The following is a 14,908-nucleotide window of genomic DNA, read 5'->3' as shown; positions in this document are numbered from 1 at the left end:
GGAAACTAGCAGTTTATTGAAAGCAGCTCCGCTTCAACCTCAGATGCACACAAAGTAGACTCGTTCCCCAAGAGTTTGCACTTTGGATCCCAGGTATCGAACCAGCAACCCTCTGATTAGCAGATGAGCCAGTCGGGCTACAGCTACCCTACGTGTGTGTGTGTGTTGCCTTTTCATTCACATAATCCATCTTATCTCTAATGAAAAAGCCAAATGAAATCCTCAGATTTGCCCCTCAGGTTCCCACAGTGTTCAGGTCACACCAGGCCACAGTCCCACATTTGAGCCACGACTGTGGGTCACACAGAGGACAGAGCATGTCCTTTAGCCTTCTTTGTTTTTGGATTGTGTGCCACAGAGTCTCACTGAAGATGATTTTGGCACGTTTGCTGAGATTGTTTGAAAAACAAGCTGAAGAACACGTCCACGATGTCACAGCAGCTGTGGGCCTCGATGGAGCCCACGTTTGTCCTGGAGGCATCCTCTGTGGAGCGAGGCCGGCTCACATGGTTCAGTCTGAACAGGGTGAAGCTCCAGCTTTGACCTGATTAACTTCCAGTAGTGGAAAAGCAGCTGTAGCTGCATTTTTCATCACTATTAATGGGATGCTGCTATGACCTGCTGTTAGTGGGAGCTCAAAGCCTGAGGCCATCATTAAGATCTGTGTGGGTCTGTGTGGGTCTGTGTGTGTGTGGGACACTCACTGAGTAGTAGTCGACTGACCGACCCAAACACGGTGACTTCATATCACAGGAAATATTCAGCTCAGGCTTCTGTCTGACGCTTTGCTGTCTCACATTTAGATCACAAAGGTTGTTTCTACAAACACCCACTCATCTATCGTCCTCTTACACACCGGTCACAGACCCACTGCTGAACTCACAATATCATTTATTTTCCTTGTGTTTGATTGGTGGTACAGTTGTTTTATTTTGTGTGTTTGTTACACAGGAAAGCTGTTATTGATCAGTTTGAGAGTAAAACAGAAATTGTGAGTGTAAATGTGGAGATTACAGTCGTTTCATGCTGTAACCTACAAAATGCTTTGTGCAGACGAGTCAGTGAAATCAATCAATCATCGTGATTTCTTTAGCTCATGAACACCGTGTGGGGTCAGTGTTAACAACATGGTGCAGAAAGGAAACACAAGCGTGGAGTCGGTGGGATTGTGCAAACGGTGGCTCGTGCATCAATCAGCTCCAGCTGTGATGCATCTCTTTGATTAGTGGGAGCAGCAAACTCCATCCAGACAGCTTCCTTTGTTTTTTTCACTTGACTAATCAATCAGCGCACAGCTCCGTTTAGCACACACGCCATCTTTAACGACGGCGTGGAGTCTGTGCCCTGTTCCTCCCACACACGAGTGTTCGTTCATGTTCGGCCTTGTGTCTGAGCGTTTCCTCTCGGTGTGTCTGTAACGAGGAAGCCACGGGCAGGTCGCACACAAACGTGTGGCTGCCGAGTGTGCGAGTGTGGCAACTATTCTGGTTTGCCAGCGACGTTTCCAGATAAACACTGGTGGCAGCTGCTGCCATGGCAACACCATTGTGCTCCCTCCCTCCCTCGCTCGTCTCCCCTCCCTCTCCCCAACCACTCCTCTCTCTCATGCTCCGCCGGCTCAGAGAGCGAGCACCAGAGAGGAGAGAGGTCAGCTCGATTCAGAGGACAGAAAGAAGAAAGGAATAACCCGGAGTGGACGGGGACAGGATGAGCGAGGACAGCCACTCCCACTACAGGCTGGACCCCAGCGATCGCCTCAATGGGCTGGGACAGAGGAGGAAGAGACCCAAGAAGGTAAACGAATAGATGGAGAGCCACGTGGTGCAAAGTGTGTAAGGATGGAGCACCCCACCCTGCAAAAAGAGAAAGGAGGAGGCGGTGGGGTGAGGTTTGTTTATGTGCAGACGAGCGTCCACATGATGTTAGGAGCACCGAACCATCTCTCACCCCGTCGTCTCCTGTGGAGTGTGTGGCTGCTCCCCCACAGCAGTTGTATCCTCTCTCATATCCTCCGTCTCCTGGTGTTGTGTTGCTCCACAGTGAGTCGTAGTAGGAGGCTCACATGCTGTCAGGGTGGGTCCCTGCTCGCTCTTTGTGTGCCTGTCGTTGGGGGTTTTGGTGTTTGCAGCTATCAGGAGGTTTGTGTTGTAGCCTGATGTGAGAAGTGTTGTTATTATCATCATTTTTAACATTTCTGCACCGCTACAATAAACAGACACACACCCATCAGCCTGTTTACAGATCTATACGCCCATAAAGACGTGAAACACACATTGCACAAATCTACTATAACGTGTTCATATGTGTTATAAAATAAAGAGGTAAAGTATTAGCTGTTCAGGTTGATTTATAAATATGACCTCAGCACGTGAAATCCTTCTGCTGACATCCCTAAAAGCTCGTCAGACCAACGAAGCCGTACAACACAAATAACCAGACCAAACCAGGGTTGTGCGTCTGTTGTTGAGAACATTGTCAGTAAACCACAGATCAGTGTTTATGTACCAGTGACGTCCTGTCAGTCTCGATGTAATGATTCCTGACAGCGCGTCTTTGTGTGCCACCTGCTCGCTCAGCAGCTACACAACCCAGGAGCTCAGTTTTGAAACAAACCTTAGCACAGTGTTTGTGTGTCCGCCGGGAGTGATGTCTCACTCCGTTTCCATCCTTTTCTCGTGAACAGCGATCTGGTGTTTCTGAGGACACAGAAGCATCCAGCGTCATTATTTTTGTGTATGTCGTGTGAGCTGAGAGTGGAACGCTGCAACCAAAGGTAGTGAGCGCGTCAGCCTTTAACGTCGCGGCTGGTTGTGCGATCGTGTCGCCGCTGAACTCGTGTGGCCTGAAACTGAGAGTTTGTCTCAGGGATCTTTACATTTGAAGTCAGGTAAACAGGAGCAATCATCCAGTGAACTAACAGAACATTCAGGAGCAGTTTACTCTCATGAATGTCAGACAAACTGAGGTTTGTGTGTCAGTTAGATTCTTTAAGTCGTTAAAGTGTCTCTGTTAGGAAAAGCATCTGTTTCCTCCACCTCTGCAGAACTGCGTGACCTGTAGCATCATTGCAGGAAGTATCCTGTGACAATGAGTGACTGCACATCATCATTATCAACACATAAACCTGTGGTCTGGACCTGCAGTTCTTATTTTTACTGTCTGCTTTTGTGTAAAGCAGCACTTCAGTAAGCACCTGTGAAGCACACAGTCATAGTCGAGTAATGAAGCGATCCATATGTGAAACATATTCCACGTCTACAGGATAGTGGAGGTTACATGGGTCAACCTGGCAAACTGTACCAGCACATGTGATCACACTGATAGCAGAACACAGGTATGTGAGTCTCTACGACGAGGTCAGAAACCAGTAACAAATGTTTCATGTGATTCGTTTTTCTCCAGTTTGTCTGCAGTGAACCTTAAATATTCACTGAACCAGCTGTTTCCTGATGTGGTGACGTGTGTCGGTGATGAAGCCAACACTCTGTCCAGTGTTGGGCAAGTTACTTGAAAAAAGTAATCAGTAACTAATTACTGATTACTTCCCCCAAAAAGTAATCCCGTTACTTTACTGATTACTTATTTTCAAAAGTAATTAGTTACTTAGTTACTTAGTTACTTTTTAAAAACACGATTTCCAACCTGAAGAGGTGATAAAGCGATAGATCTTTCAGCCCAATTCTACTTTTTCTACATAATCCATCATACAAAATGTAATCAAATGGAAAAGTCTCTTTTTAAAACTTGTTTTATTAGTTTTAATCTTTTAACTTTATGCATCAAGCAAACATTTAATTATATGCAACATTCTCTGACTGGAAGAAATTAGTTTAACATTTAAACCTATTTTCTGCACATTCCAGCACATAAAATAAAATATTTTTTGTGTTTACACTCAGTCTTTCAAATAGATGCAAGTAAAACACAGCAGAACATAAATAAAGTCAAAGACTCAGCGGTCCTGTTGCTCTATTTTCACCTGTAAAGCAGGAGCAGGGTAGGCGGAGGTTTACCCTGGTGCAGGTGTGCCGCGGTCAGTGGAAGAATCCGCGAGTTTCTCTGTGAGTTTCCCATTACGTCGTAGCTACTCGGTGCTTGTTGGAAGTTTAGGGGTTTTTTCGCTGTAAAAAGAAGTTTTCTTCCCACGCACGATGGACGCTAATGTTTTTGTCACTTTTTATGGAATCAAACTCAAAGTAAGGTCAGTACGTCCACGCTTTAATAATAATAATAATAATAATAATGGATACTTTATTGATCCCCATGGGGAAATTACTTGTTTTTCTCTGCATTTGACCCATTCACTCAGTGAAGCAGTGGGCAGCCCACTAAGCAGGCGCCCGGGGAGCAGTGTGTAGGGACGGTACCTTGCTCAGGGGTACCTCAGGGTAGCCGTTAAGTGGATTCGAACCGCCGACCTTCCGATCATGGGGCGACCACTTTACCTACTGAGTTATCGCTGCACGCTCATACTCTCTCTGCACAATCGATATATGATCCATTGTTGATCTGCACACAGCTGTTGTCACTAACGTCGCACTCGCTTACGTCACTGTCGTGAGACATTCTCGCAAAAAATCACGGTTTTAGTAACGCAGTAACGCAGCGTTCCTACGGGAAAGTAACGGTAATCTAATTACTGTTTTTGCAATAGTAATCCCTTACTTTACTCGTTACTTCAAAAAAATAATCGGATTACGCATTACTGGAGCGTTGTTCTCCTCTGTAACAAAGCAGTGATAAAGGAATAGATGCTGATTTTATTAACTTGTGTCTTTGTGCTGCTGGATTCAGTCTGAAGCAGGCAGCAGTGCTGAACCTACCAGTGTAAATGTGATGGTGGAAGCAGAGGCCAGCACTTGGCAGTGCTGAACACAATAAAAGACTCACAAGTTCCTGCTCAAAGGTCAGCTGCCTTCAGATCAATCATTAACCTGCAGCAGGTTGTGGCCTGATGTGTTTGTAAGAGTTTCACTTTCAGGAGGAGAAGATTTAAACGAGTCACACAAATGTGAACTACAAAGTCTGTGACACACAATTTATGCAAACTGCATGAAATCTGACCTGAAGAAATCCAGTCTTCTGCCTGTTGTGGTTGTGACAGCTGCTCGTAGGAGAGTTTGTTTGTAGGAGGTGGAGATGTTCTCAGATCAAGTGCGTAATCGTCTCTTTGTGTAGACGCTAAAAGCTGTGAGCCAAAACTCTCTGCTCTGAAACTCTTCACTCAGTCCTCACGCTGAGAGTTTAGAGGCTGAACTTCTTGTTCCTCCATAACACTTTTCATGAAACAGCAGAAATGAGCTTGTGTTTCTCAGCAGTGCGCACACAGAGAACCGATCCTCTCTGCTCAGTCTGAACAAATCAAAGTGAAACGTCAGTGAAAACACAGCTGCTGATCAAACTGTGTCAGATTAATGCCTCAATGTTTCACTGTGAGGTTAAAAAATACATAAAAATGATTTAAAGAAGTAGGAGGCAGATTTTCACAATAAGAGCACTTTGTTTTTAATTCAGTTAATGTCAAACTGTCATCAACACCTCTGTGTTGTCTCTGAGCAGATTCAGGCATTACTCAAATAATAAAGGCTTTTTTTCACTATTATACTTTCATTAGTCTCCAGGTTGATGATTATAAACAGAATTATTAAAGTTTTTATCATTTCAGGCTGAAAATCAACATGAATTTGGTTCTAATCAAAGAAGCTCCTTTAATGTGTGTCATTAAAATCCTCACACAGACTTAAAAAGGCGACATTAACATTAAAATAAATGAAAGAAGCTTCAGCTGAGAGCTTCATGCAGTCATCATCAGCAGCTCATAGCAGTCACAGCTCTTTATTACGCAGCTTTGCAGGAATTAAAGTGGCTGAAGTGTCAGAGTTTGTGTGAGAAGCTGCTTCATGGACAGCTGTACACACGTCTTTATTATTTCTTCATAAATCAAACACACAGGTTTGTCTGCAGATGATTTAAAGTGTGTCGTTGTGCAGTTAAAGCTGTTTGTGTGACGCCCTGACCTCCTGTGAATGAAACAGCCAATCAGATCCATCAGAGAGAGAGCAGGAAGTGTTGTGTGTTTGTGACAGAACAAGGAAACAGTGATGATGATGAACATACAGGTCCTCTGATGTTTCCTGTTACAGTAACGCTTGTTCATCTGTTGCTCTCCTACACTTTCCTATAAATAAAGGAGAAAAAGTCCGTTTAGTTTCATTTCCTACAGCTCAGAGTTACACTTCACATTCCTGCTGTCACATCAAAAAGCTTCACTTTGGTCCAACATCTACATGTTAACATGAAACACAGACAGACTCAGAACATCTGGAACATCTGCACTTTGACCCAAACTGTTATAGCAGGATATTTTCTGCATATTTCTTATGTTGGACCTGTTTGAACTGTAAACGACCTGTAATCATCTGTAAATGGTGTGAGACACACTGAGGCCACCTACAGGGCAGCTGGGGAACAGCAGGGATCTGAAATCATACGAGACGTTAGTGAGTAAGAAGAACTTAAGATGGGTCGAAGTGATCAAAGTTGATCTAAAACAGAAGATAAATCCACTGATTCTTTGTAAAGTTCATCTGCTGCTCACATGAATCCATGAAAGATTTATTTCACTGAATGTTTCTTCAAAGCTCATTTCAACCTGTTGAAGTCATGAATGAAAGTGCAGACTGAGAGTGGATCACATGATGTTTGAGGTGTGTCATGTGACATGTTCAGTATTGTCACACATGTCTAGATTGTCCCTGATATCATAACTGCTCAAACACTGATGATTATATTTGAAGAATTATTCCTGATGGCAGCAAAGTTTGAATGGAGCTCTCTGTCTGTGCTGATTTGTCGCCCTCTGGAGGTCAAAGCACAAACCTACAGGGCAGCTGGGGAACAGCAGGGATCTGAAATCATACGAGATGTTAGTGAGAAGTTAGAACAAACGGACTAAAGATGGCTCGAAGTGATCAAAGTTGGTCTAAAACAGAAGATAAATCCAAAGCAGCATCAGATGAATGTTACCATTTCCAGTTACGGTGCCCTTCATCTAATATGGAAATGTGTTGGTTTTTTTTGCCGTGTTGTTGTTCTTCCTATTGTGTTTAGGCCAGAGATGCTCTTCAAACAGCTGACAGACATGACCACATTACAAGAACATGGTGTGAGTCCGATTTGATATTCCAGTCAACGCTGAGAGACCTTAACCAGGAAGTCAGAGGTCAGCTGATGCTGCGAGCAGGAAGTGAACCAAGGGAAAGGTCCACTCTACTCAATCTCAAAGAAAATATGCTGGTATTTGTTGATGTTGATGGTACAATAAAAATATATAATATAATAAATAATAAAATATCATGTGATGATGAGATGTGTTGTTGGTGTTTGTATTTTCTGTAAATGTCTTTTTAATGTAAATGCTTTGTTCCAGACGGACAGGGAATCAGTTGCTGTATGATGACATCATCTTGATGTTGACGAGGAGGGCGAGAAAAAATAGTTTAGTCCTGCAGATGGCGATCTTGCACCGTGTTCAGAGAGCCGACACTTTGATGGTGCTGCTCTACTCAGCTTACTTTAGCCTGGGTTGGACTCTATATGAGCAGCTTCCACTCTGGTTTCACTCTTAAACACACTTGTTTGATTTCACTTGTAAAAGTTGAAGAATAAATATTTTATTACAAAATTATTTGTTGATGCATTTTTTTAGGGTCAAATATCTTGTTTGATTTGAGGAATGAACTGTTAGGGTGGAAAAAGTGAATCAGGTTAAAATAGTGGTGCTTTAGATCAGTGAAGATGTATAATGTAATTTAAAATGTTGATGATGGGTTGTAGTGGGCTTGTACTTACAAAACTGCCTCATTTTATTGGAACGATCCACAGTTGCATCCATTCACGGATGACATCTGACATCATTTGACATCTGGTCTGAACACGTTTGTACACAAGATGCCTCAGTTCTGGATGTTTCCACAGACTCCTCTGTGCACCTAAAGAAAAGGTCAAAGGTCAGCAGCACATGTAGTTGGGACAATTCTTCAGTCGCACAAACTACATAATCATTTTCCTCCAATGACGACTTTTCACTTGCAGAAATGGTCCTGTGTGATTTCCAGGCTGTGATATAAAAACTAGTTCCTAATGGCAGCGACTCACTCAGTAAACATGTGTTTCCTTCACCAACCTCACACACAGATCCAATAAGATCAGGAAGTGGGCAGTATAGTACAATATGTGTTATTCTGTGCTGCACTGCCCAAACTAAAGATCTGCTGAAGTGTTGGAAATGATCCAGATGTTTATTTTGGACGATACAGCAGAAGATCAGACATGAAAGTGGAGATAACACAGAAGACCTGCAGCAAAGGTCAGAGGTCAGACTGGGCTCTGGATTCAACAATGAGCCAATGATCATCAAGCAGTGACTAAAGCAGAGCCCTGACCTTCTGACATTCATCACACAGTCAGAACAAATGTCTGCTGATGACTTCATCTCATGAAACGACTGATAGATGTCAGTTCATTGATCAGCTGAGCTGCTGATCTTCATCGTCACAGAAACATTCAGCTTGTTTCAATCAGTAAATAACTCCCACTACTCCCAGTTTGAACTGTTCCCACTCAAAATGCTGTGAGAACAATGATCATTGTAGAACTTCACAAACATCACGTGTTGTTTTCCACATGTAAGATCAGCAAACATACAGAAACTTCCTGTTGCCACACACGGCCTCTAAAATCTCTTCCACGCTTTCTGTCTGAAGTCCACTCTCTGTGTCGGATCCACAGGAAACAACAAGATCTTATTAACATGGTTTTCAATGTGTCTCCTTCCAAAAAGTCCAACCAATGAACAAATGTGTGTATTTGTGGAGGCCGAACAAAAGCATGACACATTTCTCTGTTTCTATAAACTGGAGTCAAACACAAACATGAAGAGTTTCACTGACAGACTCCAAAATGCCCCCACAGTGGATCAAAGGGAAATCCTACAGTGTGGCCAGAGACTCTTAATGGCTCCAACATCAACACATCCACAATGTTGGATCCAGTTCTGCCTCACAGAGTTACTAAGACACACCCTCTGCCAGCATCACAACAGCTCCACCTGCTTCACCTGCCTCCTCAGCATCTGTACACCTGAAGAGAAAAGAAAGGCTCCAACAGCTCAAATCTACAAAGGATTCATGAAGTTTCATCCAACAATAACATGTTTGCCTTCCACAGTGTGCTGTTAGACACCACTGTACCTCTGCCATTTCAAAAAGAGCAGCTTGGGAACATTTTGGCTCCAAACACTTTGTGTTTAAGTTCTTTGTTTTCTTTGTGAAGCCGACAACATCTGGAGCTTTGTGACTCATAGAAACATCATTTTGTTCTTTAGATGACAGCAGATTGGGACTGAATAATCAATCACTATCAAACCAATAAAGACAAACATGCTGATTTTACAGGAACTTTGTTGGAGAAGCTGCAAAGACATGAAACTGGTGGAGATCCCAAACCAGTTGATAGTGCTGGTTATTCCAAATAAAGCTGTTTCCCTTTGAGATGAAATGACTTTGTGTCCTGATATATAATAAAGATGTTGTTGTTTTTGAGCCCCTGTATTAAAAGTAGTTTAAAGTCAGCTTGAGTTTGATGTCTTTATGTCAAAGCTGCTCATGATGTTGAGCTGCTGATGGAATAAAAACAATATAAAAGCATGTAGTCCAGACTTAAATGTAGCCTGTTGTTAGCTGAGGTCCACACACAGTGTTTGACAGTGTAAAGTGTGTGAAAGGGCTGCTGGTGGAGCTCACTAGGATGAGCAGGTGACCACGAGGTGGAGAGCAGCTGGCCTGGCTTTGACCCGGGCCACGCCCCCTTTCTCTCTGCTTTGCTGTCACTTATCTTCACTGCTCTGTCCAATAAAGCTGAAAAAGGCCCCGAATCAAAGAAATCTGCTGCAGCCTCTGAAATGTCTTCTGTTTCCTTCCCGACGGCTTTTTCACCGTCAGTCCTTCAGACAGTCCAGCAGCATTTATGATGATGTCATGATGTTGAAGAGGCTGCTACGGTGGCCTCCCATGACCCCCAGCCTCATCACAGCTGAGATGCAGACATTTGAAAACATTCAGCAGACAACTGAATAACAGTCCAACACAACAGTCTGTGTGCAGACACACACTGACCTTTCATATAGTCAAACACAGCTGGTTGAGTCATTTCTCTGTGAGTCTAAAGTGAATCTAGTATTTGAAAGTCAACTTCCTGTATTTGTTGTTGAAGACTTCTTCAGCTTCTTCTCAAGGACATCAGCTGCTTGTTTGGCAGCAGAGGCAGTTAAGAAGCTTCCTGAAAAACACTGAACAGTGAGTTCACTGTGGCATATGACAGATTCAGCTTTCTGTGTGCAAACGTGTCTGTGTCGACCTTTCAAATGCTGTTGAATCCAAAACATCAGCGGCTCCTCGGCTGCTCGCTTCATGCACTTCTGTCTGTGTGACAGTCCAATGACATCACAGCTGTTTCCAGCCCCAGTGTCTCAGGACTGGACACCTTTAAACATGTCGAGGATCAAACAGCGTCCAGCTAAACACACATGAAACTATCAGAGCTGACAATCATTCCAATAACATCTAATGGTTCATGTATGTAGACACAGGACTACAAGGAAATGGCTCTCAGCATCTGGCTGTGGGAACACATGAGTCCCTGTTTGTGTTCAGATTGTGTGCATGTTTTAGACGTGTGTCACATGTAGAAACACAACAATCCCACAATGACACACAGATGTGTTTGACACAGCTGTGCAGCTGTAAGTTGTTTCTAATGATTCATTGAAGCTCTTCTAACATTCTGGAGACGATCAGTACATGAATCTGTTCAACACGACAACAATTTGACTTCAGTGTGAACGTTTGCATTAAATAACCTTCTTCATCCAGCTGACAGCATCTTCATCCTATGATGTGAACAGTTCCTCCTGTTGATGACAAACCTCTGACAGGATCTGCTTGAGGAGCTTTTTCATGTGCAGCTCTCTGAGCTCAGGGCTGAGCTGCTGTTTCATCTTTAAGAGCTGCTGCCTCCTCGCCGGACTTGTTCTCCTCTTCTTCTCCTAATGACACCATTTCTGCTTCATATAAAATTCAATAAAGATGCTGACATGTATCTGTAGCAACAACATCATTGAATCTAGAACAACTGGAGCCAAACCAGTGGCTCTGCTGGGATCACTGGTGAGCCAACACTTCCTTGTTGATGCAGATTTCAGGGCTTCCTTTTGCTCCTCCGTTATAACTGTTCTCTCTTCTCAACACATGATGACACAAAGGAATCAGCAGTGACAAAGATGATGCTGAAGAGAAGCACACACTTCACACATATAACAGACCAGTGCAGTTACACACACCTCTGCTCGACATCAGGCCTCAAACAAAGACACAAAACACTAACTTGACTCTAAACAGAAGAAACGAGCAGCTGTTTCTGTTCTGTGCTTATTTATATTTGACACACATGCTTCTCTTTGTGCAAACACACATCGCACTATAAGGGTAACCTCGCACACAATGATTGGACAGCACAGTGATGATGCTGGGAGATCCTATACGCAGCAACACAGAAACACTGAGAACTTTAAACAATGATGGAAAGTGTTATAAATGACTTGTTGGCCTCTGATCTGTCACAAACAGCTGAAACGTGTCTCTCATGAGTCACATGAAGGTTTTTGACAGAAAGGACAAAAAGTAGCTGCAGTCAGTTTGTGTCATTTTTATATTTATTCATCTGGGAGAAAAATCTGAGGGACATTAAAATGTGTTTTCAACAGAGACAAGAACATGAATATAACAGAACAGGTAAATGAACATGTTTCAAGTAAACAGCTGGACTGATCAGGTCCAAACACAGAGTGATAAACTTGTCAAACAGCTGTCATATCTTTATATAGAAGCTCTTTATAAATGCTGCTCACTGCAGTCTGTTTACTAATAATGTCAAAGTGTTAGAAACACAGAAACATCAGAATGGTCTTTGTTCACAGAAACCTGTCTGGGATCCTTTGTTGTTCTTTTGATGCAGAGTTACATTATAAATATAAAGAGTTATTTCAGAGTCTCATCAGTTTTCCTGCATGTCTTTATTTAACACATCAGCAGGGCTGAAGCTCTCATGTTAAACACACACTGATCTATGGACACGTTCATGTGTTTCTAACAGAACCAGGCTGTTATCAGCCTGCACTAACATTATGTCACACACACTGAATGTAACAGTGACAGTTTACATCATCACACAATCAGCTGTGATTGTTTCACTGTCATCAAACGAGTCAACAGGAAGTAGAATCAATAGAAACCAATCATTTACTGACAGCATGTCTGATGGAAATAAGTGCAGATTATGTATGAAGTCTAACTGCACACAGTAACTGTGTTACAATAAGGACTTAACAGCGCCCTCTGCTGGAGTGTTTCAGTACTGCGTTAACTAGAATACACCACCTCCTCCTCACACCACCTGCTACAGCTCTACTCTTCTATGACTACAGTCATCCACAGCACTGATGTGAGGTCACATGGTTCATATGTAAGGAGCACAGCTGACCTCAGGTCAGTTTAATGACTGTGAGCAGCAGCTGTGTTATTGTCACTGTGACAGGGAGACACTCTCAGACACAGCGCTCATGTCAGCTTGTTCTCATGCAGGAGGATCAGGAGCTCCATGTTTGTCTTTCTGTTTGAATCATGATGTGTTTGTGCCATCAGAGTCTGTCATGAGTACTCAGGGTTTCACAGCAGCTCTTCTGGATGCTGACGAGGACTCCAACCTCATGTTTCACCTCTCTGAGCTTCTGATGTCTGTGAACACTCGTGTTTCTTCTCTGGGCTCATCTGGACAAAAACACCTTTCTGTGTTTGGCTGCAGCCTCATTCTGACTGACAGGAAGTGTGTTATCCATGAGCTGCACTTCTGTCAGGAAGTTTCCTGCTGTGTTTCCTGTCTGTGGACAAACACGAGTGTTCCAGCTGAGGACTTGGTTCCTTCCACCTGTCCATACAGGACATCACGCTGTCTGCAGCTCTGTAAATGCAGCTCCAGGTCCTTCCACGTGCTGCTCTGTATTTGTGCAGTTTGTAGTGTGTCCTGGGAAACGTAGCACACATGGTGTTCTTCTGCTGTTTCCTCCTTTCACTGAGTGTGAAACACTGACGCTGTGCTGTTGTTCACAGAGGGGAGCTGATTCTAGCTGCAGCTGGACTCTGTCATCTAACTGAATGTGTTGGTGCTGATCACGGGGCTCTGAGGGGGGAGCAGCAGGAGGACTCTGGATGCTGACGTCAGTGTATCTGTGGAAGCTCCCACAGCGTGTCTGTCATTCAATATTGTGCTGTATATTGTATCTATGCAAAGATGAACAGACTGTGTGTTCACTGGTCTCTGTGCTGCAGCTCTGATGTCATCATCACTCCCTCCTCCACCCTCAGCAGTCCCAGCATGCTGCTGTGGTGCACCCCACCCTCACTCTACACCTGAGCCACAGACCACACCCTCCACCTCAATATACACCACAGTTTTCTCTGCTGTGGAAATGAGATCAGGAGGAAATCATCATTATTATTATTTAATAAACGCTCACATTAATGTGGGCTTATTTGTTTCATATTAGAAACATTAGTTGAGTGTTTTTAGTATAAAATGGTCAAAGTCCCTCTTTTTGCTCCTCCCCTCACCTGTGGATGGGCGGTGCTGTTACCGTGGTGACAGCTTGGATGTGTTTCAGTCCTGCCTGGTTATCACTGCAGGAATCTTTCACATTTATTACAGGTAATAACTCTGATTTTTCTGTGTATTATGAACCAAATGTATCCTGATACACACAGAGATGGATGAGCAGAGGTTTTTTTTGCAGTTTATGTAGTTACTATGGACTTAATGCATACATATTATTAAAATTAGGGCTATAACAGTTGTATTGATGTATAGCAACTTGAAATGCTCCCACAAATGGCTCCACAGCATGTAAAAATATAACAAAAGCTCTGGCGGACTTGGTTCTGTGGTCAGTCTTAAAGGGTGAAGTTAAACTCTGTAATCTTCACTGTGTCACAGAGTTCAGTGAGTCCCGTTATTCACAGTATCAATCAGATCATCAGAGAACAGCTGATCAGCAATCAGTGGTGCCAACAGCGCCTCCTGTGGTGAGAGGATGCAATAATGCAATGTAGCATTTTTCCACTCAACACTTGCAGTCATGGAAACTGTCTGTTGGATCTGTGTGACGTTGCTTTCTTGGTTAGAGTTCCTCACAAATGTCCAGATGATTCTTCTAATGAGGCGTCGACCATGTTTGCAGTTCTTTGGAAGAAAACGTCGCCCTTTGCCATCCTTACTTTTCTTTGACTTCTTCAAATGCAGCTGAACTCCAGCTGGTATTTTCTTGGACTTTGCAGCTGTTTCTGGTCATCAGTTCATTCCTGCAAACCTCTGAAGCTGAACAACAATGATGCTGCATTGCTGGCTGATCCCAAAAGGTTGATTCTGTTCATCTGGACGTTTTCAGAAACGTTTGCTCACTGATCAGGTGACTTCTTCAGTCTCAGCTGACTGCAGCTTTACAAGCTTACAAACAGCACATTTGCACAATGACTGAAAGCAGCAGCACCTGATATATATGATACTAATATAATACAGATACATATATAATCCATACTAATGATGAAGGAACTGAGCTCACAGTCCATTGTTCATTCAGTGAACTACTCAGTTTATTTTGGGCCTCAGAAATGCTCACTCTGTTTGTACATCACTGTCAGCAATAGACTCATTCTGCTGTGTGGACAGGAACACATGTGACATCACTTCCTGTTTGTTTGTGACTGAAGAAGTTTACAAGGAATCATTTAGAAGAGTTTCA

The 14,908-nt window shown here is 43.2% G+C and overlaps 1 protein-coding gene and 1 long non-coding RNA gene across 7 annotated transcripts in view; one reads left to right on the top strand and one right to left on the bottom strand.

Moving 5' to 3' along the window:
* The window catches only part of LOC146606881 (uncharacterized), a 34,401-nt gene extending 26,747 nt beyond the window's left edge, over positions 1-7,654 (top strand). The window contains exons 2-3 of the long non-coding RNA XR_014905382.1: positions 7,111-7,296; positions 7,430-7,654. This is a non-coding gene — a long non-coding RNA (uncharacterized LOC146606881). The remainder of the gene's footprint in view (positions 1-7,110; positions 7,297-7,429) is intronic.
* LOC146606877 (protein NLRC3-like) overlaps positions 1-14,908 on the bottom strand; it is a 563,637-nt gene that overhangs the window by 516,944 nt on the left and 31,785 nt on the right. The gene's annotated exons all lie outside the window — the stretch shown is intronic.

The sequence above is a fragment of the Diplotaxodon limnothrissa genome, unplaced genomic scaffold (genome assembly GCF_057381915.1).
Source record: "Diplotaxodon limnothrissa isolate DT_005_m unplaced genomic scaffold, D_limnothrissa_male_GT1.1 unmapped_scaffold_4, whole genome shotgun sequence".
Classification (NCBI taxonomy): Eukaryota; Metazoa; Chordata; class Actinopteri; order Cichliformes; family Cichlidae; genus Diplotaxodon; species Diplotaxodon limnothrissa.
The sequence above is the reverse complement of the archived record's forward strand: the minus strand, read 5'-3'. Positions and strand labels throughout refer to the sequence as shown.